We start from the raw sequence: 23,634 nt of genomic DNA on the forward strand, positions 1-23,634 counted from the left end.
AGAGTAGAAAACTTCCATAAAGGATTGTGACTAACAAAAATGTTTCTTCCATATGCAGAATCAATGTATCTTTGATTAGCAAATGCCAGTGACAACAACAGTAACAACATAATATTCTTTTTGTCTTGAATGTCCCAGGCTCCTCTCTTTATCCACTGTCAAAGACTGCATAGACTTTTGTGGGATGGAATAATACTGAGAGCAGATCCACTGAAATCAGTGGAAGTCACATGACTAACTTGAGTCTCATTATTTTCAAGTATGATTCTCAGGATCCGATCCCATGTTTATTTTAGAGAAGCCATTTTTACAATCCCATTGTTTACAATTCAGGTCAATATTTATATCTCAATAAGCCACAAAAATCTGTTTTTCCCCAGCATTTCCATGTTTTGTGCAAAATTAATTTCTTTTTCTAATTACTGTTTTTCTTTATTCTTTTTTCTTTCCCAGTCTCTCCACAACTGGAGTTAAGGCATAAATCTAAATTATGATATATGAAAATTCAAATAGCACTCAACACAACACAATCATAGAACTCTGTCTAAGTTACAACCAACTAACCCTGAGCCAAGTGTCAAAAGTTTGCTTTTGTCAGTTTCTTCTTGCTCTTCTTGTAGGCAATGTGTTAAATCTAAACATTGTAGCTACCAATCTAGGGAATTATCAGTTGCTCATCTATGGAAAATAATTAAGAACAGAAATCCCAGCTAATGAGCATTCTTGCAAGAAATCCTGTCAAGCCAGCTTTGCAAATGGGTTGCAAGAGCATATGCAACTTCACTGAATGCATTCAGTTTAATATGCAAATTGTGAAGCATTCCTTGAAAAGCGTTATCGCACATGAAGGACTTTCTCTTTTAGTGACACATTTAACTACAATGCACGAGGCTATTAATTGAGCTAAACCGTTCCCCTGGGAAAGGCAAGGTTTAAAAATCTGACCTTCTTTCCCTCTTTCTCTGCCTCTACTCACCATCATGAGAAACACAGGCAAGCAGAGATCCTTCCTTACTTTGTCTCGCTGTTGCTCACGTTAGCTGCAGCTATGCTGTTCCTCTAGACAAGAAAGACAGGAAATGTGTGAAGGTTTGCTGTAAGGACAAATGCAGCTTTTGCTGTCTGCCTGGCATTTCTAAGGCTCTTGTCTATTCCAGACATTCCTTTCAGGGGAAGGATGACACCAGCTCTGTGGAGCTAAATCCTGCCTCTTCTCCTAGAACAGTCCAAGGAGAGAGAAAAACCAGCAAGCAGGAGAGAGAGATTGAGACTCTGTGATCTTCATGCAAACTACCAGCCCTCCTGCTGCCAGCATTTGCTACTTCTGCCAGGAATGACATTCAGGATACGGCACTGGTTCCTCATTATGTAAGGCAGTCTAGGTCAAGTGTAGGAGAGAGACTACTGGCCTGAGCAAGCTAGTGGGGTTCCTGCTCCAGCGTAATGTTTTATGGGGGAATGGAAGTTGGATTATGACCTTTTGCTGCATCTATTTGGGTAAATGCTCTTTTTTTTTTAATTGCATGATTTAATGGTAACTATACAATGTGATTGCCCCTCCTATATGTACCATCAGCCATTCAGTAGAATGTAGTCGGGAAAATTCATGGGAGTGGGATCGGATTTGTTCCCATGCTGCGATAAGCATACCATTTCTTTCTAGTGCTTTTCGGCTTTTGAAACATTATGCAAACTGATAAATAATGGATCAGGGCTAGCTTAACAAACCTCTCTCTCTCTCTCTCCCTCTCCCTCTCTCTCTTTCTCTCTCTCTCTCCATGAAGGAAATCACTGATGATTTGACTGATTAAGCAATGAAATAATCCATTTCCTTTGAGGTGTTGCAGTCAAAATGTTATTAGAAATGGCTACTAATGACAAAAGATTTACTGCAATTTGTGGCTCTTTGCACTGCCCAGGACCCAAATGTATTGCTTTCTTTTTAAAAATTAAGATAACTGCTTTATGTGTGTCTGCCTGGGTGTGCATGTCTCTGTTATTTTAGGTCACAAGATAATTGAGAGAGATACTTGGCTAGCAACCACTGTCTCCCTGTGTGCATTTTTATGCCCAGAATATACATTCAGGGCTGTGCACACTGCGGACAAGATTAAACACAATGACTGCTCTGCAGAGGTACAGATATGATGCCTTGGCTGGGTGTTTTAGCAGGTGATTTCTTTAAGCAAATGCATTTATAAATAGGCTGGGCTGTGTTCTGACAGCTCAGAAACATAAGTATTGATCCCATAATGACATTTTATTGATAAGTATGTTGCAATGGGAGGGGAAAGGAGGGGAATTGGGGTTGCAGAAGGAGACTTTTACATAGTGGGTTGCAGCAGAATAGGGCCTTGGGTACTAAACAACACACCCCTGATGCAGCAGTTTTGTGGATGGTTTTTCAAGCAAATGAGCTCATTTTGCCGGAGTGTTACGACTTAATGAGGCAGCATGATATATTTGAAAATGCCCTGGAGCTTGCAGGGTCTGTTCAGTACCATGGACAGCAGTGAAGGCAATGCTCTTCAAGCCTGTCTAAAAAGGCAGGGCAGATGAACATCCTTTAAAAGGACTGGTCATCGTTTTTTTAAAAATGGCATGCGGGTATACTGTTTACTGGGTTTTTTTTTTTGTTTGTTTGTTTTTGAGACTAGCTACAGCGATCTATCTCAGGTGGGAAAATAGTCTTTGGTCAGCAAATGGTCTCATTAAATTCTGCTAGCTCGCTTCCAAGTTCTAGAAAGACTGTGCTTCCTTTTCTTTTGTGCCTGGCCTGCACAACATACGGCCCAGGGGCCACATGCAGCCCATCAAAGGGTTTGGGGACGCCCTCAGGGATGTGGAACAACTTCAAGGCTCCTTTGCCTCTTGGCCTCCTCATGGAGGAGGAGAGGAGGAGGAAGAATGGCAAATGCTTGCCCTACAAGGCTCCTCCTTTGCCGGGCTTTCTCTTGAGAAAGCTGGGTAGGAGATGAGGAAAAAGGGCGAACACTCACCCCTCAAGGTTCCTCCATCACTTGGCTTTCTCCCAAGAAGTCTGGGCAGCTCAGCTTTCTACTGAGGAGAGGGTTAAGAGGAGGAGGAGAGAATTAATATTAATTAATTCTAATTAATAATAGTAATATTAATTAATTAATATTTAATTAAAGCCTACCTACAGCCCCTACCTACTGCCACGTTGTGTAGGCCTGTTTTATGCTATGCTTCTCTAGTCTATATGGAGATGTTAAGAATCATCTGGTTTAACCATGCGATGTTGGTTATCATGTTGGTTATCATGTCTCTCACTTCTGCTGCAGTACTAAATGTGTTCATCACTGCTGTTCTTTCATATCCGTGGGGGAAATTATGATGGCAGCAACTACTTAAGAGAACAATATGTCTTGCATTAAATAGGAGGAACTGAAGGATGAGCAGTGTTATCATATCAAGCAGCAAATCAACCTTTCCTTCTGATCTTAGATGATTTTCATGAAACCAAATCAGACAACTGGTACACTTTATACTGGTGTATTTTTAGCTTCCTGAGTAACATATCTTATAATTTTATGTATATTTATTGTAGAGTAAATCCTTTTAGATTCAATGGGATTAAAGTACGTATGCACAGGATTTTCAGACAGGGTTTATTTAGAATTAGGGCTCTTTTCCCTTCCCTTTTCTCCTTGCATTAAAAGGTTGTTCTGCACTGATAACTGAAATGAATGTGTATTTATGACAGGAAATTGTGGCTATATGTTTTTTGTTGACTACCCAATTAAGTTGACATACTGTTTATATCAACAGATCAGTCTGATATAAATTTCTATATTTACATAGGAATAAGTTTGAATGGTCCCAAAGAACTTTCTCCTGAAATCCATACACATGGGATAGCACTTAACACTGAAAAACAGTGCAACTCTATGCACCCTGACTTGTAAGTAAGTCCTATTGACTTCAAGGGAGCTCTCAGACAAGTGAGTTCATGTGCAGGACAGTTGGATGGATGTCTAAGCAGAAGCAAGCCCCATAGAGTTCATTGAGACTGATTCCCAGATATAGGATTTCCTAAGCCAGCTTTTTCATACAATTTACACATGTCTTCTCTGAAGTAAAATCCACTGAGTACAATGGGGCTTAGTCCCTGATAAGTATGTGCAGGACTGCAGTCTATATGCCTGGGTTAGCCTGTGGAGACTGTTTTCCACAAAATTCACTGTTTCCTTCACAAAAAATATTTCTCTTTGCACAGAAAACATATGTCCTACTCCCAAACGTTTGTTTTATACACCCGCATTATATGCGGGCATGCTATACGCAGACTTGAGTGTATGATTTTGAATGGAATTTGTGCCCATGGTGCCCCGCATGGTTCTGTGCCGCCGCACCATCACATGCACGAGCCCCATTCAAATGAATGTGCTCAAGCATACGCAGAATTAGCCTTACGCAGGGGGGGCGGTCCAGAACAGATCCCCTGCATAAAGCAAGGGTCCACTGTATTCACTGGTGACTTCTAAATTTGCAAGAATAGAAGCATCAAGTTTTGTATCAGAGTAGGCTTTACAGTTCGAGGGTTTCCCCTCTCCAAGAAGGATGCACCTATCTTTTCATGGTGTTTGTGGGCAATTCTTAAAAAAGTGGCAAACATCCCTTTGTACAAACTGTAGAAATTGTTAAGAAAGATGAACCATTTCTTAAGGATAAGTGCAGTAGTTCTTTCTTTCTTTGTAGAGGAGGCGTGTTCAAAGAATGAAGGCACTGATATTCCCTTACTTCTTTATTGCTGATTTCTTTTAGTCATTGAATGTCGTAGCATAGACGCTCAATGATGGCTGTGGAAATACCCTGTGAAGGGCAGAAGAACCACATTTTTTAATCCAAAATGTATACACCCAGTAGTTATGACTGTTAGGTAGATTTGTAATTGGTTGACCAGCAATGACTCCTCTTCATCCTGGAAAGAAGTGACCAATGGAGTTCCATAGGGTTCTGTCCTGGGCCCAGTGCTATTCAACATCTTTATCTATGACTTGGATGAAAGAATAAATTTGCAGATGACATCAAATTAGGAGGAGTAGCTAATACCACAGTGGACAGGATCAAAATTCAAAATGACCTTAATAGATTAGAAAGCTGGGCCAAAACTAACAAAATGAATTTCAATATGGAGAAATATAAGGTATTTCACTTAGGCAGAAAAAAATAAAATGCATAGATATAGGATAGGGCAGGGGTAGGCAACCTTTTTGAGCCGGGGGCCGGGTTGCTGTCCCTCAGACAACTGGGGGGCCAAAGCCAAAAAATAAATAATTAAATAATTTAAAAATAAATTAAATAAATAAATAAACCGGGACAAATGTAGGACAACATTTTCAAATGGTGGACCCTTTTTTTAAAAAAGTGGAGGACACGCAAAAAAATTTGCTGATTTTTAAAAAAATGTTAATATAAATGCATGTTTCTGAGGCGTCTATAGATAATTGCCCCCCTTGCCCCTGTGCGTGAGAGGCCAAAGGCCCCAGCGGCAATCGGCGGCAGGACCGGGCTGGGGCAGGTCCCAAGGCCTCGCTGGGCCGCATCCAGCCCGCAGGCCGCAGGTTGCCTACCCCTGGGATAGGGGATATCTGGCTTAACAAGACTACATGTGAAAGGGATCTACGAGTCTTAGTAAACCAAAAGTTGAACAAGAGTCAAGAGTGTGATGCAGCAGCTAAAAATGTCAATGTGGTTTTATGCTGCATCTATAGAAGTATAGTGTCTAGATCAAGGGAAGTAATAGTGCCACTCTATTCTGCTTTGGCCAGGCCCCACTTGGAATACTGAATTGGGCACCACAATTCAAAAAGAATGTTGACAAATCGGAGCATGTCTAGAAGAGGGCGACCAAAATGGTGAAGGGACTGAAAACCATGCCTTATGAGGAAAGACTTAAGGAGCTGACGAGCTGTGTATGTTTAGCCTGGAGAAGAGACTGTTAAGGGGTGATATGTTAGCCCTGTTTAAGTATTTGAAGTGGTCTCATATTGAGGATGGAGCAAGCCTGTTTTCTGCTGCTCCAGAGACTAGACCATGGAACAATGGATGCAAGCTACAGGTAAAAAGATTCCACTTCAACATTAGGAAGATCTTCCTGACAGTAAGGGCTGTTCAACAGTAGAACAACTCCCCTAGAGAGTGTTGGAGTCGCCTTCCTTGGAGGTCTTTAAACAAAGGCTGGGTGGCCATCTCTCAGCAGTGCTTTGATTGTGATTTCCTGCATGGCAGGGGGTTGGATTGGATGGCCCTTGTGGTCTCTTCCAACTCTATGATTCTATGAATGGGACCATTTCATGTTTCATTCTAAAACATCACAGTGGAAAGAAACATAATAACAAAAAAAATCAATAAATAAGGAATAATCTCAGCTCAATGAATTCCCCTCTCTTTGCACAACCATTCATCATTCTCACTTAACATCTCTACCTCCACTTCTCTTAATATTTTTTTGGTTGAAGTCATAAGTGTTGGGCTGGATCTAAACTAAGATATGATTACTGCCTGTTGAAATAAAAGGGACTTATTTGACATTATCACTAACTTTTCATCCTGATTTCTGTGGGACATAACAGTAGTTAACATGGATCGAAGCATTTCTTTATTGCTGATCATGGTAAAATAATAAGCAATTGCATAACAACTTTATAATCTGTCTGTCTAAAAATAACACACACACACACACACAGAATTATATTTCCAGAAACATAATTATTTCTGGTATAATGTTGACAATGTGCCACGATATACCATTAATTGAACTTGTACTTGATAATTTGTCTTTACCATTTCTATGTATTGTATTACACATTTTATCCTGCCTTTCTTTAAAGAAGCTCAGGATGGGGCATAAGCTCCTATTGCAGGCTCACAACAACACTGTGAGGCAAGTTAAGCTGAGAGGCAGTGATTGACCTAAGATCATTCAGTGTGCTCCATCGATAAATGAGAATTTGTATCTTTCTCATTGTATCCTGATACTATAACCACTAGCTGTTGGGCAGAACAATCCCAAGTGAGGTTTAGGGAAATGATGTGGTAGATTTCCACGCATTCCCAAACCTTACTTACTCATGCCAGCAAGGGCAACAGTGATGGACAAACCTATCTTTGGCCTGTTACAGACAGCCAAAATAAAGCTGCTTCGAGTCACAGTGGAGGTACGGTGTTTCAATGATGCATGCGTCCTAACAGTCCAGAAGTCACGCCAAATCCATGCTCCAGCCCTAAGGACTGGCGTGTGGCTTTGGTGTGGCTTCTGGACTCTTAGGACACATGCATCATTGAAACACCATACCTCCACTGTGACTCGAAGCAGCTTTATTTTGGCTGTCTGTAACAGGCCTTTCTCTACTTTTAATTCAATGACCAATCTTGGTATCTGTTTACTTATTGCTGTACTCAAGGTTTATCTGTGCCCTATAACAAAGAATAAAATACTGCTTATCAACTTTTAACAAACAAGGAAGAATGAGTTGGTGGGATGAGAAAGAAAAAGAGATTATGGTCCGGTACAGATGGGCGCTTTGTGGCATGGCGGCAGCAATTTTAGGGTTCGGGAGTGCGCAGCAACCACACGCTCCGAAACCCTAGTATGTACGGATGCTGGCATCATGACGACCTCCCATCCATAGGTGGGCCGTCTTGATGTCACCGCTGTACAGCAACCAGATGTCACTGGCAGGAAGTGGCATCATGGCAGCACCCCTTCCTGCTTGTGACACCGCAAATATAAGCCGCTCTGGGCGGCTTCTTTTTTGTTGCACAGCGTTGCCCCACGGTTTGATTGCTGCAGCAATGCTGTGCAGCAAAGAGGGGCGGTGTTTTGCTGCCAGTGTGTACCGGCCCATAGCTGAGTGACAAAGGGCCAGTACACACAAGCGGTGAACATTTTTAGCCAGATAATTACAGTGTTTAACTCAGGAAATGAAAATCTAAGAAATGTTGTGGCACTAATAGTGAGGAGAAATGTAGCAAAACAGTTAAAGGATATAATGCAAAGTCTGACTGAATCATATCAATAAGACATCAGGGGAAAGCCATCAATATAACCATAATCCAAGTATATGCTCCAACTACAAAGGCATAATTAGAAGAAATTGAAAGATTCTATGCTGGAGTCCAGGAGGAAGATGATCACACATCAGAACAAGACTTCTTGTTAATCAAAGATGAATGGAATACAGAAGCAGGAAACAGAGCAGAATCAAAGATTATATGCAAACTTGGTCTCGGATCAAGAAATGAAGCAACTGATTGAATATTCCAAGGCCAGCAGTTTGCTCACTGCAAACACAAACACAAGCAACCAAAGAGGCAACTGTACACATGGACATCACCTGATGGCCAATATAGATATCAAATAGACTACATGATTACAAGCAGAAGATTGAGACATTCCATTCTATCTGCAAAAAAATAAGACGAGCAAATTGTGACACAGACCATGAACTGCTCATTAAAAAAAAAATTAGAGTAATGCTAAAGACCACTAAACCAATCATCATGCCTAAATACAAAATCCCTGTAGAATTTAAAGATAAAGTGAAATGTAAAGATAATGACAAAAATAAATCTGCAGTATTAAGCCTAACTGACTGGGAGCCAGAAGAACTTTAGACTGAAGCCAGGAACATTGTCATGGATGAATGCAAAAAGACACTATCTGAAGCCAAAAAGAAAGAGAAGCTTCAATTGATGACAAATGAAACTCTTCAAGCAATTAAAGACAAATGAGAAGCAAAAAGGAAAAGTGACAAAAATAGAGTCAGAACTCTGAATGCAACTATTCAATGATTAGTGCCCAGGGACAAAGAGAATTATATACTGTAATAGTCAATGCAGAGAAATAGAAGATAACAACAAAAAAGGAAGAACAAGAGATTTCTTCCTCAAAATTTTAGAAATCAAACAGAAATTGAAACCAAGAGTGGGGGTGCTCTATAACCATCGGGTGATTAGACACTGATGAAGTTGTGAAAATTGGAGGAAAGAACATCAACAATTTAAGTTATGCAGATGATGCCACGCTATTAGCAGAGAATAGCAAAGACTTGGAACAATTACTGAAGAAAGTCAAGGAAAAAAGTGCAAAGGCAGGTTCATAGTTGAAAACAAAAATAATTACCACATATGATTAATATAACTTTAAAGTAGACAATGAAGACACGGAAATAGTTCAAGATTTTCTATACCTTGGTTCAGTCATCAATCAGAATGGAGACTGCACCAAGAAATTAGATGACTAGGTTTTGGAAGGGCAGCTATGAAAGAACTAGACAGTATGATTGTGACAACTGGACAGTGAAGAAAGCCGATACGAAGATCAAGTCATTTGTAATTGTTGCTAGAGAAGAGACCTATAGATATGGTGGACTGCTAAAAAGACAAATGAATGGGCTGTAGAGCAAATCAAGCCTGAATTCACCACAGAAGTCAAGATGGCTAAACTGATACTGTGGTCCTTTGGCCATATCATGAAAATACATGATTTACTAGAAAAAGCAACAATGCTCAGTAAGGTAGAAGTCAGTAGGAAAAGAGGAAGACTAAACTACAGGTGGATAAGCTCAATCAGGAAGACCACAGCCCTGAATCTGCAAGACTTGAGCATAGTGCATGATGTTAGGGAGATGAAGGTCTCTCATTCATAGGGCTGCCATAAGTGAAAGTCAGTGGCAGTTAACAATAACAACAATACTTCAGGACAGCCTTTCCCAATCTGATACTTTTTATATATTTTTGATATAAAATTTTTGATGCTCACTATTCCCAGGCAACACCAGATTATGCATTTTGTAGTCCATGAAAGGAGAAATTCTAGATTAGAGGAAGGCAACTTTAACAAATAAATATGCTCCCCTAAATGTCTGCTCCGTGAACACTTTAATGATGGGACACCTCCATGACGATTTAATCACGGGGGCAAGCGCAACTGGCGATCACACCCTCGTGCTTTAGGGATGATTTAGCAATGTTTTAGGACCTCCATGTGATAATCTCCATACCCACATGCATAGAAGTCAGCATTGGGGACTCCTCTACAAGTACAGACATGTTTTTTTTTTCTTTTGACTATCTAATTTCCTATCTTAGGTGGATTTCTTTGTGACAACCAAGTACATCTTGGTTTTTAACCTTACCAGAGTATCCTGTTTTATAGCAATAGCTCAGATGCACTGGGGCACGCTGCATAATTAAATACCAATAATTTCTTACACTAAATTCAGCAGTAGCAATCTCCACATCATTCTCTCTAAATCATATGATCTGGCCCAATGCTAAAGTTGTAAACAATGACAATCACTGATAATGCAATAGTTGTAACTGATTAAAAATGCCAAATATTAGTGTTTCATTCACTGTCAAAACTAAGGTTCCAACCTCTGCTACTTTCAACTGTCACCTGGATTAGTTAATGTAGTCATTTGCAAAGATCAGATCAACAAAGGCTGACTAATTATTATAATGATTTTCATTTTATTTCATTTTTTAAATTTGTATCCTGACTCTTGTCACTCAAAACAGGGATGGCTTCAAGAGGAATTAAACAAATATTTAATGACAAAGAGGGCTGTCCCTACAAAACAAAACAAAGCAATGCAAAACAAAACAAAACAGGACAAAACAAAACACACTGCCCGAGCACCTCACTGTAACAGATATATCTACAGTACTGGAGCACTTCATATAGAGTCTGACAAGACCATATGTGTGAGAGGCTGTGCAGTTTGGCAGAACAAATGATCCCTTGATCCATTAACTGTTGGACCACGATGCTGACAGAGCTAGACATGTCAGGGACAACCCAAGATATTTTTTCTGCCTAAGGTTGTCATACAGTACCTCCAATCACTCCTGTCAAGGTGCACAGAACCCAGAGCTCACCAACAAATTATTTTTAGCACGTTAGGCAAAAACTCCCACAAATACCTCTTCCTCACTATAGAAAGACAGTTAGATTTAAAAAAAATGTTAACAATCTGCTGCCTTTCCATGACCACCTCATTGCAAGCCTAACAGCTGAGATGTCAATCTCATTTTGCCTAATGGCAGAGTAGGGTCTGGTCATTGTATTTCAGCCTACCCTACCTAACGTAGTTGTGGTGGTGATTGGAATGGTGGGATATAATAATGATTGTGAGAATAAGAATACACAAAGACTCAGCTGCACCATGTAGTGTCTGGTGGCAATAAAAGATCAAACAGACATCCTGCTGCCACTGTTAAGTGGCCTGCTGGGACTGATTCTCTTGCTTGGGACTCCTGGGACCATTGCTATATGCCATCCTCGTTACTCATGCTTTGTGCTGGATGAGACACGACTGCCCTGCCTCCATGCTGCAGCATAAGCAGCAATGTGCTTTCACAGCAGGCAAAAGATGCAAAGTATTGGGTTCTCTCTCTCCTTACCTGTGGCAACTCAATTCCTCCTTTTTATATGGGAGCAGGAAATGTATATATAAGGTGATGGTGGTATGTAAGCCAAGCTATTGACCAGGTTTTTGGAAAGAAGCTTGATTTACCTGCTCAGTATCTTTACCAGACCTCAAAGTTTATTTTCATTGCTTGGTGTAACTGTGAAATTGCCTTCCCTACCATCGTGACAATCATAGAGCTGGTGGTCGATTTTCTGCCCCCATGACTCTCCAAGAGCCCCACAGATTACCAAAAATGCCCAGAACAACCACTAAACTTGAAAGTGGCTTGTCACCCACTTCTGGTTTGGAAAAAAAATGATATTGTTGTTGTTCTTAAGTGTGAAACAGTGCCAGGGGCCCCACAAACTATACTGTCGTCCCTACTTTCAAACAGGCAGTTTCCCTGGTTAATGATTGTCTTTTTTAAAGTGTAGCATTAGTTCTTGGATGTGTGTGTGTGAGAGAGTGTGTTTGTGTGAATGGTGACCTCCTTCTGACCGATAAACAAAACTAATTTGAACCTTGCACTCTGGAGTTCTACTTTTCAGAACTGGTATACACAGGCTCGATCCCTGCTGTAATTTGCCCTTTTGCTGCTTTCAAATTAAGCTAATATAATTCCCCCATTGAATAATAATTCCCAGGATCCTGGGCAATGGCAAACCTCTGCTGAACAAATACTGCCATGAAAACCCTATAATAGTTTCACCTTAGGGTTGCTGTAAGTTAGAAGCGACTTGAAGACACACAACAACAGCAGCAACCTCTAGCATTACGAGAACAGAGGCAGGAAACTCCCAACTCCACCTGTATATAACAACATCTAGTGTCACCGAGTGAGTAAATGACAGAATCTAGCAAGTACAAGTACATTTCTATACCACTTATCAGTGCACTTAAGCACTCCCTAAGCAGTTCACAATGTGTAGGCTAATTGCTCCCAACAATCTAGGTAGTCATTTTACTGACCTCACAAGGATGTAAGCCTGAGTTGAGCTTGAGCCCCCTGGGATTGAACTCGCAAGCTTATGATTTGTGAGTGAGTGGCTGCAGTACAGGCATTTAACCACTGCACAACCAGGGCTTCTACTTGGAATCACATTCAACAAAATCTTCTACTGGGACCGAGGAACCTGTGATCCTCCAGATCCTTCCTGTGGTTGTAATGGTAATGCTTTACCATTAGCCTGGCTGGGGCTGATGGGAACTGGAGTGCAAGAACATCTGGAGCACCACATATTTCCCAGCACTGCATTAAAACATTCTCTGCAGGCGGCATGACCATTTAGCCATTAGTTCAGGGATGCAAGTGAAGTAAACAGTGTGTTTTGTCCTGCAAATCAATCTCAGCCACTAACTTGCTGCTTTGGCACAATGGTCACCAAGGAAATGCACACCCAAGATGGTCCATATGTTATTTCTTACCATCTAGTCATTCACCATCAGGGCCAAAGCTCATCATGCTCCTTCCCATCCTGTACTTGTCCTACACACAACCAAGCTTCAGTACTGCCAAGCTCAGGCCTTTCAGAAACACTAAACATTCAGCCCTAGGGAAAGAAATAATGTGAAAAGAAAGGGAGGAATTTAAAGTAGCAGTGATGAAATTAAATCGCCTGTCAACATAGTGAGCCCACAGTAAAATAAAGTATTACATCTTATTTTCACCAATATGCATGTTTAAAAGCAAGTAACATAAAAAAAATACAGTAACATCATTTTATCAGGCAGTGCTATGCATCTTAAAGCAATTTGAAAAGGTAAAGAGCAAACACAAATGGTGCAAAATATGCATCTGTGGCAGTGTTTGCTCCAGTACCACATGCGTACTCAGAGCTCTGAAAATCTCCTTTTGGGAGGTCTACAACTTGCCGGAAGAGATCCGTCTTATTACTACCTTAGATGCTTTTAAGAAGGCACTAAAGGTGGATCTCTTCTGGCGGGCCTACCCACCTGATCTTCTATGAAGAACCTAAGAAAACCCTACTTTTGGCTGTAATACTGCATGTTAGATGATGTTTTTATTGTGCTGAACTGTATTTTTAAGTGATGATATTTTATTGTAATCTAGATGTTATTGTGGTCTTATGCTTGTTATTGTGATTTTATGTTTGTAATCCCGCTTCGATCCATTGGGAGAGGCAGGAAATAGAAATAAAATTTATTATTATTATTATTATTATTATTATTATTAAAGTCTTTAAAAATTGTTTAATAGTGATATTAGTTCCTATAGTTCTCCAGTGGCATCACTAGGGGGTTCAGGGGGTGCAGACTGCACTAAGTGACATCTGACAGAAGGGGTAACACCCGGTTGATCCCTCCTCCCAATGTGGGGTGTATGGTGATGGTGCTGATTCACACCCCTTCTCTACTGCCCTATCTCTCTTGGTTGAGGAAGACAAGGCATTCGAGGAAGGAGGGACAAGTGCATGCCTGCCCCTCCCACCATCACCCATGCTTTGGCTGGCTTGTGGCTGGTCTCAGGCACCCTGCAGTGGGTAACACCAACACTAGGAACACCACTGTACTTCTGAATTATAGATTCCCCAATTCATGCAGTTGCTTTATAGACTTAGAGTGCATTTAGGTGCTTTATCAAAATATATTTTGTATATTTTATGCTATTTCTCCAGGCTTTTCATTTGTTGACTTTTCTTATCAGAGGCTGTAACAATTTGTTTTATTTTTTACAATTAAATATTTGTAATCCTCCATCCTGATCCACGGCACTGAATGCAGCAATAAACTTGATAAAGGTCCATTCCCCAACCCCCATTTGGGTATCGTCCTGTTCAGAAGACACACAGCCCAAAGCCCAGTTCTGGTGCAGGCAGTCCTGACCATGTCCCTCATATGCCACACTAGAACTGAGATATAACAAGGTCATAACAGAGTAAAAAAATTACCTGTTGTTCTGGATCTTCTGGGAAGAACTGGGAAACCTCCATCCCTTCACCAAGGTGGCTGTCTACACAAGCATCCCACTGGGCCTTCCAACACATCCGCCATCATTGCAGGTCACCTGTTCTGAAATCAAAACAAGGTGTCCAGCATGTGACCATCACATCATTCTGACCTCAGAAGTGAGTGACCTGCAGTGGTGGCAGATGTACTGGGCAATCCAGCACAGATGGATGACCTGTGCAGACAGCCACTGCAATGTGGTAACAGAAAGTGAAGTAACTGAGGGGGGGGGGCAGCTGCATGGCCAGGATACTCTGGGCTGCCCCTGGAATATACTGGTCAGTGCAGACAAGGTCAAACCCAGGGTCACACAGATTTTCTTTTCTCTTTCTACAAAACCTCCATTTACGGTAGCTTTCTAGATGAAACTTCTGTACAGTTCTAAATTTATTAATCATAAGTGCAAATTTATGCAAGTCTACTTAGAAGTAAATCCCCAATGAGTTGAATGAGGGCTTTTGTTACTGTTGTTGTTAACTACCCTTGAGTGGTCCTCAACTCATGGTAATCTTGTTTATGAAACATCTCCAGCCTCCCTGCATCCTTCACTGTTCTGCTTAAGTCTTGTAGATTCTTGTTCTGCCTGTGACTTTCCTAACTGAGTCTAGCCATCTGGTGTGCAGTCATCTTCTTCTTCTACTGCCCTCTACCTTTCTTAGCATTAGTTTTTTCATTTTCTTTTCAAGTGAATCATGCCTTCTCATGATGTGGCCAAAGTATGACAGCCTCAATCTTGTCTTCCAAGGAGTTTTCAGGCTCAATTTGTTCTAGGTCCCATGTATTTGTCTTTTTGGATATCCACAGTATCCTCAGCATTCTTCTTCAGCACCACATGAGTTTTTTCTTATCTTTTTTTTCCTTCATGTCCTGCTCTCACATCCATACATGGGGATGAGGAATACTATGGCTCGGATGATTCTGACTTTAGTGCTCAGTTGTATGTCTAAATTCCCTTAGGGTATTATCTAGTTCTTTTGTAGCTGCCCTTCCCATTCCTACTTTTCTTATTTCTTGTAGATGAAAATCTTCTCCCTGACCTAGCTACTGTGGTGGTACATCTGCAGTCCTCTTAAACTTGGGAGGGGGGATCTGATCAGAGATGTACAGCATGTAGCAACTTTTGAAGTGCACAGATGTGTCAAGTGTTGGTGGCCATTACAATGAGACTATAGATGTGACAAGTGATGGTGACTGTTATATTATATGGTGTTATTATCTTAAAAGTGCTGGAGATTACTTTGGCCACAGTACTATCAGTCTGATAATAACTGTATTGATCTCAAAGGCATCTCTTTTGAGTCCATGTGTATAGGATTGCACTAATAAATATAGTACTTTAACAGCAAAGAGTGCTGTTTCATCTTAAAAGTGCACAAATAAATGTGTTAGTCTTTAAGGTATTACAAGGGTCTTTGTTGTTTTTCCTGCTTGGCTTGTCTGATTTGGAAAACAGCCTTTTACATGTCTTTGGCCATATAATTAAGCAGTGGAGAGATCTACATCTCTTGTTAGCAGCCAATCTATCTATGCAGCAGAGTCCGTTTTCCTGGACTGTTGCTGTACCATTCTATTTTGAGGCAGGGGGGTGCCAATATTCTCTGTGGATCTCAGAGAGGAGGGTTCTAGGCTAACCTAGTTTTCTCTGTTCATGAATCTATTCTTAAATGTGGATTTCCTCCACCTGCAGTCTGATGTGGAACATTCCAGAAAACACGGCATCGTGTGATCCTGCTGCATGTGTACGTCAGCTCTATTCCAGAGTCTGTGGTACAGTACTAGATGAAAGAAGATGGAAGGGAAATTTTGTTTTAACGGCAGAGAGCAACATCTCTGAAACCATCTGAAGGGTTAAATCTTGGTCTCAGACATTGGTGGCACTGGAAGGGTGAACTGCATCCCTTCCAATCAGCAAAGCAGGGAGAAATCCTGAAAAGAACAAATACAAAGGTTCTAGAAATCTTTTCATTTTATAACCTATTTCAGTGGGTCACAACTTAAACTTCCTTGGATTAGGGCCCATTGTGGCTATTCCCAGATATATTTTTTTAGCTGCTCTGCTGAAGAATTTTTAATAAATAAATATCCAGAACACAGAGTATAGGTTCATTAATTTTGCCAGTAGATGGTGCTGTCCTTTAAAGATGATATGTACTCTTTTTTTCCCCTTCCCCCCCCCCCACTCCCCCCCCAAGCTATTTGCTGATTTGTATTAGGTACCATAGAGTGAGCCTGAGAACAGAAAGCCTAGACTGAAGCAGAAGGGATACTGCAGAGGTCTCTCTCTCTCCATCCCTCCTTCCCTCCCTCCCTCTTTCCCCCCACCTTCATCCCTACAATGAAAATGCAGCACTTTTTTGTGTGTGAATACTTGGGAATCTTTTTGGACCAGGCAGTCAGAGGAACTGGATTACGATAGCACTTCCTCACAATTGTCATCCCTGGATCCTTTTTCCTTTCATTCATATTGTACATTTGTAATGCTTGCTAATGACCAGGTAAGGCAGATGAACATTTTGCTCTTACAGACCCTGTCTATTTTGGGTATTCCCCCCCCCCTTTTGAAGTATTTATGGAAATGTTTGCTCTGGGCATAGCGCAGAAAAGATCATTTATTTGGGGATTCTGCTGAAATGTTGAAAGATGAAATAGGGTCGGTTTCACAGCAGAGCTATTTTGTTGCATGCTGTGCTTCCCTTACCTTACGTTTTCTGGGTGCATGCCAGTTCCTTTCAGCATTTCCCCATTTGTTGTTGTTGTTGTCATTGTCACAGTTTAGATGCTCCTGATTGTCGTTTAGGAATGCTCTCGCTCTCTTTCTTTTGGAGGTCAAATTGTTCCTTAGTCTGAAGGATATTCTGTAGACGTATCCCAAAGTCGACTAGCCAGGCAGAGCCTAGCACTGCAGGGGTGAAGAGCTTTTCTCATTCTCACTCTTTTTTGGAGGAGACTGTGTTTCACAGGTCCAATGTCTTTTCAAGGTTTATTTGTTGCTTCCCCCCCCCCCCCTTCCATTTTCTTTGTTTTCACTAGAGGGAATCAATTTTTTAATGAGGTATACATTTGACAGCCCTTGGGTTTCTATAAAGAATGTTAGGGATGCTAAATGCTGCAGATACAACTGTGTTCATAGTCAGGAAATTTAGCAGGTGAACATCAGACCCTCCTGCTTCTCTAAAGTATGTACCTGAAACCCAATCAAAAGTGTTTGCCTTGACTTCACCAAATCCCACCATCCTCATCCTCAGTACTTTCAGCTTGGCCAGAGGTTCATGCTGGTAAACTACATGTTAGCCTAGATACCTTGAGTGGAGTGCACAATTTCACCCTTGCTCTAAGGTCACAAGGTCAGATAGGTTTGCCCCAAAGCACTAACTCTACATGTGAGAGGTCAGCATTATGGGTGGCTATTCTGAGCTCTTTATTTTCCTCTCGGAAGTAGAAGTCCCAGGCATCACCAGCAGGGCCAGTCCTACCATTAAGCTCAGTGAGGCAGCTGTCTCAGGTAGCAGATGTTGAGGCAGCAGGAGCACTTCCCCAGCCACTCTTCCTGGGCTGCCCAGTCTGTGTCAGAAAATGATACTTTGCCTTATATGAGATTGTTGACCTTGCAAGTGTTGAAGCAACATTCAGTTTCTTTCCTGTGTGTAGAACGGAGTGGCTGCTATCCTGTCTTTACCATCAGGCAGCAAAATGTCTTGAGCTGGCCCTGATGATCCAATGGGGATTATTCAAATAAATAGATAAGCAGAGCATAGCAGAACATTGTAATACTTAGCACCATTGAAAAACACTGCAGGCCTTTAAAGAAAAGGTTGGCAGGTCTTCAGTTGCATTAGTGTGGTCTGACCAAGTCAAGCACAGCAGCTAACTTCATTACTATCTAACCTGTCTTGGTACTGTGTTGCATAGAGTACTTTCCATGAGTCCCAATAAGGATTTGCATGATATCTCATTGTTATGCATGATATCTCATTGTTATGGCAATCAGTTTCCTGTGGTGAGTCTCTGATCCACACAAAAACCAGCTTGAATTCTGGATATAGCTGGTTGTGTAGAAAAGAACAGGAATTGCTGGCAAAGAAACCCTCTGTCTGATCCTGATGTTCTCCTTGGTAGCCACACTAGCCCTCTATGTGTTGTTGGACTAAAAATCCCATCATTCCTTGCCATTGGCTCTGTGAACTAGACCTGTTGAGAGTTGCCATCCAACAATACCAAGAGACTACAAGTTGTCTATTCTGCACGAAATATGACAAGAAGAGGGTCAGCTATACAGAAACATCGTGGCACAGCATCCTAGACCAGCATTCTGTCTTGTTGGTCAATGGCAGGAAGAGATGTATGGAGATGTGGGGCACAGTCTATTGCATGCTGTGTCTTTATTAGTGCCTGATGATGTGAATGAGAAGCTTAACAACAACTAGACTGGCCACGTGGTATAGCTGGACATTTGTTTTCAATGGTGGTGGGTGGTGGTGGTAATATTTTGTCCATGGTGTAAACCTATTCCATTGTACAGTCTAACATTTGTTTTCAATGGCGGTGGTGGTAATATTTTGTCCATGGTGTAAAGCTATTCCATTGTACAGTGTAACATTGACTAGGAATGGCACCGAGTATTTTTGTTAAATGTGTCTTTGTTTTGATGTATGGTCTCACCTGCATAAGACTGCATCAGAGCAATCACATGGGGAAGAGAACATTTGACATTCACCAGAAGTCTAGTTCACTCAGATCGTATCACCTGTATTCACCTCTCTAGACTTTCTGGATTGCCCCATATCTAGAAAGGTAACCTAAGAAAGCTGCAAGATAGATTAGCTCTGGCTTTGTTTGTAACAGAAAATAGACAAGATGGTTATTCAAACAAACCTAAAATATTATTTGAAACAAAAATGAATCCATAGATTCTATTACCATGGAGTCTGTGGTGCAGAGGACTTCCTCCATGAAGAAGGCTTTTCAAGGTTTCACAGTATGTAAATGGTGGTTTCCCCTGTAGTAATCTGGCTTTTCAGGCCAGCTGGATTTCATTCCATCAACTTTCTCAGGAGAACCCTGTCCTTGGAGACTGTCCCCAGTGACTTCATTCAGCACTTAGGTACTAACAACATGCTTTTCTCCATCATCCTTGCTTTCAGGGGCTTTCTGCCTCCTGATAATCCACTTTTTGTTCATTCCCTAACTGATTAATCCAACCAACTCAAAAGTCTTTTTGTTAATTCCAGTATATCAATACTTCTTGTGCTCCCAACTATCTCTTAATATTAGCATTGTCCTCCTCAATAGCAGGAACTTTTAGCAGCCTTTTTCATTTCTACATGTTAGTACCAAGCATTTGAAAGCATTCAGGAATCTATGCCCCTTCATATGTTGGCATAATGAAATACCCATCTTCCCTCATAATTGGCTATGCTGGCTAGGACTGATAGAAATTGCAATCTAGCAACTTCTACAAATTCCTTTTTTATTTTATCATTTATTTAGTTGGTTACTTGGTATCTTCCATGACATTCAAGATTTACTTTTCTTTTCTATATACAGGTACTCTGTATAAAATTTCATGTTTAGACCTGGGTCCCATCTTCAAGATTTCTCATTATGTATATACAAATATTCCAAAATTTGAAAAAAATTCAAATCCAAAACATTTTTGGTCACAAGCATTTTGGATAAGGAAAAATTAACCTGTACTGTAATTTCTGATTAAATGAAAAGCATGGTTCTCATGAATAAGGAAGGTGATAACTCAGTTGAAGAGCAAGTACGTGGCATGCAAAAATCCCCAGATTTAATCCCTGACATCTTCAACTAGAACTTTGAAAGAGCCTTACCTAGAACCCTGGAAATGGGCTGCCAGTCAGTGCAGGCAGTATTGATCTGACTTCAACACAAGGTAGCTTGCTGTGCATCTCATGTTGCAGGCTAACAAATAAAACATAGGAGAGCAACCCTCACTTCTTCCCATCAGTGAATAGACGTGCTTCTTCTTGAGAAGAGCAATGGGTATTCTTTCTGGCAATAGTTGCTAAAATCCCCTATAGTGCAAATCCTTCAGAGGACCCCATGATCTAAGGAGACTTTGGGGACATTAAGGGTTATCCCTGGAAGGAGGGCTGAGAAGCTCTTTTGTATATCCAGAACACTACAATTTGCAGTGTGGCTCCTAAACTGGGAAATTATGAGGCAGGCAAGTATATAATAATTTTAGACATGAGCTTATGTGCTCAGTCTTTTAAAAATAAAGTAGTCTAAGTGGACAGAGGTGAACTCGCAAACAGTATTTAATAATATTAGTCCTTTAGCCAACTTCACATGCAATTTTTTTCTGTTTTCCCACATTCTATTTTGAGAACTATTTTAAAGTTTACAAACAAGGTAACAAATAGCTCTACTTATATCAATTTGCCAAGTATACAGTAGAAAACACAACTAGTATAGAAGTTGCTTACTACACATTCTGACCCTACCTTAACTGCTGTGGCTCCATCCTATGTGGTCCTGGGATTTGTAGTCTGAGGAAGTATTTAAAATTCTCTGTGCAGTCCCTCCCCAAACTACAAATCCCAGGATCCTACATGATTCAGACACAGCACAGAATGGCATCCAACTATTATAACTGTACATTGTGAAAGAAACAATGTACCTTTATAATTTTACAAAGCCGTCTTCTGTGTGACTACACAGAAATAAACCACATTCTGTTCAATTGGCACTTCCTCCCACCTTAAGTGGATATAGGATTGCAGCCTTGTGCAATTCTATACAGTGGTACCCCGGGATACGAAATCACCGCGTTACGAAATTTCCGGGATACGAAAAAATTAGATAGGAAAAAACTTTTCCGGGTTACGGTTTTTTTTTTTTTTTTTTTTTTTTGGGCTTACGAAAAAATTTTTGGTGCTTTTCGGCGCTTTTTCGCACGAAATCGCAGCTTCCAGCGCTAGCGGCTATGGCTTTTTCGGGTTGCGAAATCTTTCGGGTTACGAACGGCGCCGCGGAACGAATTAAATTCGTAACCCGGGGTACCACTGTACCTATTTACTTGAGAATAAATGCTGTTACACCCTGTAGGACCTATGTCTGAGTAGACATATGGGAAATCCCATATGGACACCATGCTGTTGCATGTTATCTTGAAGCAATAAGAGGAAATGATCCGTTATGACTGAGAAAATAAGTGAAAAAGCATTTGCACATTCAGGATAAAAGTGGTAACTCAAATGATTACATGAATAATGCAATAAGTGAATTTGCTCTAAAGTCTCTTCGAGGCTTCTTAAAAATGCATGGTAACAGAGCGTATTCCAAAACTTCCATAAGCGTTCTTGCATATTCTTTAGCACTTATTGATAACATTTGGCCCACTGTTTAAAGATGTTTGCTTCTTTGAATTATGTTTTTTTACATAATCTAGTTTGGTATCATAAATCTACAAATGGACAAAAAGACACTATAAACAACATAGGAAGAGAAAGCTGTGTTGTCAGGATGACAGTCTTGGCTCTCTGCTAGACCAAAAGCTACAAATAGAGGTGAAATAGTAAATAATTACTAATGGTTGGGATCTGAGGAAGTTAATACAAAATGATTTCCCCCAAAACTCTCCTCTCCATTGTGCAACATCTGAAGGTCAGAGTTCCGGATATATATAGGAAGGGTTGTGCTTGTAAAAATACTTTAGACTAAATGCGAAATAAATTTTATTACAGAAATGCCATCTTGGCATAGAAAGATAGGCTTGGGAAGCTACCAGCTAGCTCTTTGTCTGGGAGAACAGGAGATGAGACCAAGGAGGCAGGAGGTGAAGTCTTCCCTCGGAGTATAAATCCAGGCAAGGAAGAGGCAGATTAGACAAGACATCTGTTTCTGCCAGTTTTGACTGGTGTAGTCAGTTGTTTTAAGCACAGATGCATCCACTTCTAGTGCAGATAGGGTTGCCATATCCCGCCTGGGGGCGGGACTTTCCCAGTTTGGGGTGGGGCCACACGGTCCCGCCCTGGTTTGGCCCCACCCCCGGGACTCCTCCCCCCAAGCGAGGCCCTGGAGGCAGCTCCACCCCTCCCCGTGGCTGTGTCCCACCCTCCCCGCCTCCCTGCCTGGCTCAGCCTAGAGAACAGGTCTTCAGGACACCTGCCACTCAGAGCTGTTGCCAGCCCACTTGGTATATATGTCTTGCAAAAGGCATTACTTTCCAGGTTACAGTGAAGAAAAACAAGGCCATAAATCGTTCATGTTTCACTGGGAGTCTAAATGCCTCCTCTTTTAAATGTCTACCGCGTCAGTATTGTTGTAATTCAGGGGTAGGCAACCTGCGGCCCGTGGGCCGGATGCGGCCCTGTAAGGTCTTGGGACCGGCCCCAGCCTGGTCCTGCCGCCGATTGCCACCGGGGCCTTTGGGGGGAAATTGTCTATAGAAGCCTCAGAAACATGCATTTATATTAACATTTTTTTAAAAATCAGCAAATTTTTTCGCATGTCCTCCTTTTTTTAAAAAAAGTGTCTTCCATTTGAAAATTTTGTCCTACATTTGTCCTGGTTTATTTATATATTTAATTTTTTAAAAAATTATTTAATTATTTATTTTTTGGCTTCGGCCCCCCAGTTGTCTGAGGGACAGCAACCCGGCCCCCGGCTCAAAAAGGTTGCCTACCCCTGTTGTAATTCTTTATCACAGGATCGTTTTTGAGGCCCTAAACGCCTTTACTTGTAATATGCAAATTTCTCCCGAAGCTGACCAATGAGAAAGAAGCAATCAGCCCTCCACTTGGGTTGGTTTTCAATGGCTTGGAAGGAAGAGATTTTGCCTTGCTTGTAAATAGGAAGGGCTTTGGGTAGCAAAAGGCTGCAGAAATAGCTTGACCCCCCCTTAAACATCCATGGCTCAGTGCTATGGGATTCTGGGAATTGTAGTTTCTTGTGGCACCAGAGCTCTCTTGACAAAAGGAGGCTCAATGGTCCACAGAGCTACAGTTCCCAGGATTCCATAGCCTTGAGGAGGAGGAGGAGGAAGGGTGCCTTGAAGGGCAGAATTGGGGCAGAGGAGGAGGAGGTCATTAGGTCTGCCTTGGTTTTTTGGGGTTTTTAAATTATTTTTAAAAATATAAAATACTTATTTTATTTTATTTTATTAATTTTTATTATTGCTTTTTATTTTTTATTTTATTAATTTTTATTATTGCTTGTTTTTATTTTATTTCATTAATTTTTATTATTGCTTGTTTTA

At 41.0% G+C, this 23,634-nt stretch overlaps 1 protein-coding gene across 4 annotated transcripts in view; it reads left to right on the top strand.

Annotated features, from left to right (window-relative positions):
* Window positions 1-992: 992 nt before the first annotated feature.
* The window catches only part of LOC121931903 (sodium channel protein type 1 subunit alpha), a 167,833-nt gene continuing 145,191 nt past the window's right edge, over window positions 993-23,634 (top strand). For 2 of the 4 annotated variants that reach the window (XM_042470043.1, XM_042470066.1), the window contains exon 1: window positions 993-1,497. The gene's annotated coding sequence lies outside the window, so the exon portion shown is untranslated. Of the gene's footprint in view, window positions 1,498-2,117; window positions 2,173-16,676; window positions 16,904-23,634 lie in introns of those variants that run through there. The other 2 variants (XM_042470058.1, XM_042470050.1) reach the window with 2 other exon arrangements.

This window comes from Sceloporus undulatus, chromosome 1, assembly GCF_019175285.1.
Source record: "Sceloporus undulatus isolate JIND9_A2432 ecotype Alabama chromosome 1, SceUnd_v1.1, whole genome shotgun sequence".
Classification (NCBI taxonomy): Eukaryota; Metazoa; Chordata; class Lepidosauria; order Squamata; family Phrynosomatidae; genus Sceloporus; species Sceloporus undulatus.